This window comes from Octopus bimaculoides, chromosome 1, assembly GCF_001194135.2.
Source record: "Octopus bimaculoides isolate UCB-OBI-ISO-001 chromosome 1, ASM119413v2, whole genome shotgun sequence".
In the NCBI taxonomy this organism is placed as follows: Eukaryota; Metazoa; Mollusca; class Cephalopoda; order Octopoda; family Octopodidae; genus Octopus; species Octopus bimaculoides.
Genome location: NC_068981.1, coordinates 65,187,795 through 65,192,761, shown reverse-complemented (window position 1 = coordinate 65,192,761; position 4,967 = coordinate 65,187,795). Strand labels below are relative to the sequence as shown.

At 40.4% G+C, this 4,967-nt stretch overlaps 1 long non-coding RNA gene across 1 annotated transcript in view; it reads right to left on the bottom strand.

Moving 5' to 3' along the window:
* LOC106877502 (uncharacterized) overlaps positions 1–3,917 on the bottom strand; it is a 14,958-nt gene extending 11,041 nt beyond the window's left edge. Inside the window, exon 1 of the long non-coding RNA XR_001410381.2 lies at positions 3,830–3,917. This is a non-coding gene — a long non-coding RNA (uncharacterized LOC106877502). The remainder of the gene's footprint in view (positions 1–3,829) is intronic.
* Between the last annotated feature and the right edge of the window lie 1,050 nt (positions 3,918–4,967).

The following is a 4,967-nucleotide window of genomic DNA, read 5'->3' as shown; positions in this document are numbered from 1 at the left end:
AGAGTGGAGTAAAAACCTACAGAATTGGTCCCTAGAGCAGTGGAAAAATGTTACTTTCTTGGACAAGTCATCCTTTACCTTATTTCCAACCACTGGCCAGGTATACATGTGAAGACAGTCAAAAGAAGCATTTGACCCAAATCGCCTTCTTCCAACTGTGAAACATGGAAGAGGATCTGTGATGATCTGGGGCGGGGTGGGGGTGGTCTATATCTTGGAAATCTGCTGGCCCAATGGTTTCCCTTCATGGCAGAATTAATAGTCAAGACTATTTAAGAATTTTATCTGATCAAATTCATCCTGTGGTTGCAGAACTGTTTCCAGGGGAAAACGCAATCTTTCAGGATGATAATGCACTAATTAACACAGCTAAAGTTGTCACTGAATGGCACAAGGAACATTCTAGTGAAGTTGAACTTCTTATCTGGCCACCACAGTCCCCAGATCTCAATATTGTTGAACATTCATGGTGCATTTTAGAAAAACATGTAAGGAGTCGATATCCTCCACCATCATCACTACAAGAACTGGAGACTGTTTTAGCTGATGAATGGACAAAAATTCCTTTGGAAACAATTCAAACTTTGTATGAGTCCATACCTCATAGAATTCAAGCTGTAAGTACTGCCAAAAGTGGTCCTACCCACCATTATCATCATCATCGTCGTTTAATGCCCGCTTTCCAAACTGACATGGGTTGGACAGTTTGACTGAGGACTGGCGAGCCAGAAGGCTGCACCAGGCTCCAATCTCATCTGGCAAAGTTTCTACAGCTGGATGCCCTTCCTAACGCCAACCACTCCAAGAGTGTAGTGGGTGCTTTTACGTGCTACCGGCATGAGGGCCAGTCAGGCAGTACTGGCAACGACCATGCTCAAAAAGTGTTTTTTATGTGCCACCTGCACGGGAGCCAGTCCAGCAGCACTGGCAACGATCACACTTGAATGTTGTTTTTCATGTGCCACCAGCACATGTGCCAGTAAGATGACGCTGACAACGATCATGCTCAAACAGTGCTTTTTACATGCCACCGGCACAGGAGCCAGTCAGTGACCCTGCAATGATCACGCTCGAATGGTGCTTTTAACGTTCCACTGGCATGAGTGCCAATTAGGCGGTACTGTCATCGGCCATGTCAGTGATTTTGATTTCACTTGCCTCAGCAGGTCTTCGCAAGCAAAGTTTAATGTCCCATGAATGAAAGGTACTCATAAGTGGACTGGTTATACACCACTGGCATAGGCCATGAGTTATAGTCTCACTTGGTTAACTATACAGGTGACTAGGCTATAGTCAACACTGCCAGATATTTTGAACATCTCTGTGGTGATTCCTTATAGGCCGGGGGCTTTCCCTGTCTTCATACCCTTAATTACTTTATCTACCAAGGTACTGTTAATTCGGAAAACTGGTCCCTCCTGAAGTTTGTATTGCAAACCATAAGATCATTTGCATCTCAGAACTCCAGCAGCCTGGTTCCCTTATCATTGTGGGAACCAAAACCATAGCCTCCATGTATGCCATGGAAGCCCCCTACATGTTGTCCAACATGTCCATTGAAGTCACCAGCCACAAAGAGAAGGTCCTTGTCATTAGTTAATGAGGTAGTCAGCAAGAGGGTGTCATAAAATTGGTCTTTCTGTCCATCAGGTAGCCCCGGCTGAGGGGCATAGGCCGAGATAATGGTTGCTAACCCATGATGTAGCACTAATCTAATCTTAAGTATTCTATCGCAGACTCTGACTACCTCGATTACCTTATCAACCCATTTCTCTGCAAGAAGTATATCAATGCCCCCGACTCCGTCAGTGTTCCCTGCCCAGAAAATCTTGTACCTATGTTCTTTTCCTGTGAGGAACCTAGCAGAACCTCTTCTCCACCTTACTTCTTGGATGCAGCACAAATCTATATGTCTCTGTTTATGCATCTCAATAATCTCACCAGACTTGCCTTTCAGTGTGCCAACGATGAGGGTGCTGGGAGGTGTGGGCCCATGAGACCCTGGGATGGGGGACAGCAGCGTCATGTACCAGAAAAGAAAGCTTGCATTTGGCAGATTTCATAAACAAACAATAGCCTTCAACCTGCATACACTACACCATCATTTTTATGCGCTACATGATCACTACCTTACATAGGAGATAAACCCTAAGTAGGGGTGGGGATGGCGTTAAGCCTTTAGAAGTGTTCATGGGAGACAACCAAAAGATGTCAGAGGATAGGGACTTCCGGTACAGGTGGTGGGGGTGGGAGTGCAGGCGTACTATGAAATAGCAAAATTAGAGAAGAACATCTGGTTATCGAAACAGAGAGAGACAGAGAGAGAGAGACAGAGAGAGACAGAGAGAGAGAGACAGAGAGAGAGACAGTGAGAGACAGAGAGAGGGACCAGAGTTAGGCTGGTCAAGGATAGAACACGAGGGAGAAAAATATTCTTTTGGGATTTGGGGTAACATGATTTAATGAAACAGCAAATGATGATAATAGTGAAATATAATTGAAAAATCTTAGAATTTTCAGTCAGCCAATCTGTGACAAAATTAGAGATATAAGTGATGATGTGACAAAATTAAATTAATGAATAAGTGATGATAGTAAATGTGTGTGAAAAGAACTTAAGTTTGTTTTTAAAACATAACAGCATAGAAGACAAGTTTAAACTATGTTTACATAGGTAATGAAGTAGATTGAATAATGAAAAGAACTAATAAGGGGATTATGATCTGCACAGAAAGAGAGGTATTAGATGTACGAAGTTGAAAAAAAAAAAAACAAGATTTCTTATCTGAACATCTTCTGGATTTGTATTCTTTTGGCGGAGTGGTTAAAATGAAGTAGTGGAATCCGAATGAGCTAGTTTATATAGAGTGGGGTGGTGGAGGGGGGGAGTTAGGCTGGTCAAGGAGAGAGGGACCAGAGTTAAAATAAATTTGTTTGAAATTCTAAAGTGTTTCCATTATTTTGTCCAACCCCTGTACATAAGATCCAAGGATCGAGGCTTAGGAAGAAAGTTAGCTTCAAGTAATCTGTAGTAAATATAAAAACCAACTTCCAGGGACAATAGTGGTTTATTGCGATGGAAAGTTGTGAACTTTTTTCTTATCAAAGTACAATAAATTGAAAAAAGTTCTTTTTATATTTCATGGTAGGCAACCAGGGTTGCCAAGTGTATGCATAAGAATACAAGAGTTAAAGAATGGAGTTGATAAGACCTAGGCTACATATGTTTTATAACGAGTGGAACCTCGGAAGTGGTAACTACTCAAGTGAGGTGTATACTGCAGGCTACTCTTCAGGCCAAGGATATCTTGATTAAAAGAAAGTTTACATTATTGTATATGTTGACACATGGAATATTCAACCAGAATGGGTAGAGATCATGGTAGGAGAGGAGAATATAAATGTATCATTCATTTTCCATACTGGCGTGAGTTGGCTATTTTGATAGGATGTGGCAAGATAGAGCACTGTACTAAGCTCTACTGTCTGCTTCAGAAAAGTTTCTATGGCTGGATGCCCTTCTTTGTGCCAACCACTTTACAGAGAGTACCAGCACCAGATATGTTTTTCTTTTAAGAAAAAGCACCCGTTACGCTCTCGGAGTGGTTGGCATTAGGAAGGACATCCAGTTCTGGAAACTATGCCACATCAGACTGGAACCTGATGCAGCTCTCTGGCTTACCAGTTTCAGTCAAACCAGCTAACCCATGCCAGCGAGGAAAGTGGATGTTAAATGATGATGGTGATGATGATGATGAAAAACTGTAAAGGTAGAAAAGTGAAAAGCATAAGAGAAAGTAAAATAAATCTACAAAATACTAACACCTACGTTAGTGATGATCTCATATCGTGTGTATAGAGGTCTGTTATTTTTGTAAACGGTCTTTGGATTTGTTACCAGAAAGTCAGCACGATCCTGCAATAAAGGTAGCAGATAGGAAGTATAAATAAATGATGCTTGTAATGATTAATAATTATTCATTATGATTAGAAAAGAACAGTGGCTGTCAATGTTAGCATTGAATCTATTGAAGAAATGCATATGTATGTACATCTGCGTGTGTGTGTGTGTGTGTGTGTGTACATGTGCATATGTGCACTCATGCATACACATATGCACACAAACATATACACAAACATCTATTGAGCAAATCGTAGGATGTTACTAATTGCTGATTCTGTTCGGCTAGTCCTGCACAATCAACAATTTTTCTAATGGAGACGTAACCCGATGTCAGCAGGTGCAGATTATGGCGGATGACACACTTAGGGATCAGTCTCACTATCTGGTGAAGACTTAATCCACCATCACACTGGCTGCTATACAAAAAGGAAGAGGAAGTGGTATCCGGGAGATGAATAATCCTCCTAGCCCCTACGCGAATGACCGTGTCTAGTCACTCAAGAATTCCTCTTGATGGCAGCATCTGTGTGAGACTATAAAATAGTCTCGGCAGGTAATAGTGCTGTACAAAGGATCATCATCACCGCCACCACCACCACCACCATTAATAGTTTCATAGCAGTTATCTCAACATGTATTTCTAATTGGTATATCCTTACTATATCTGAAGAGATTCATCTTATAATGATTTTAATTTTATAAATTAATTATCTAAAGATTTCCGAATCGAAACAGCTGCCAGAGATGCTGTCATATTTTATAATTAATAAATAATTTTATTAACTACTTCTCCATTTTCTCCTTATTCTTTATACACACACACACACACACACATATATATATTATATATATATAATACAGTTCTATACTTAAGACATGAGGAATTACATACATTATTTATGTTATTTACATTTGACGGATATTTGTCCTCATTGTTGTTAACACAATGTTTCAGCTGATATACCCTCCAACCTTCATCAGGTGTCTTGGGGAAAGTTGGAATCAGGGTTTTCATTTCTAAGGTATTTTTTGATGTAATTATTATTATTAATGCAAATAATAT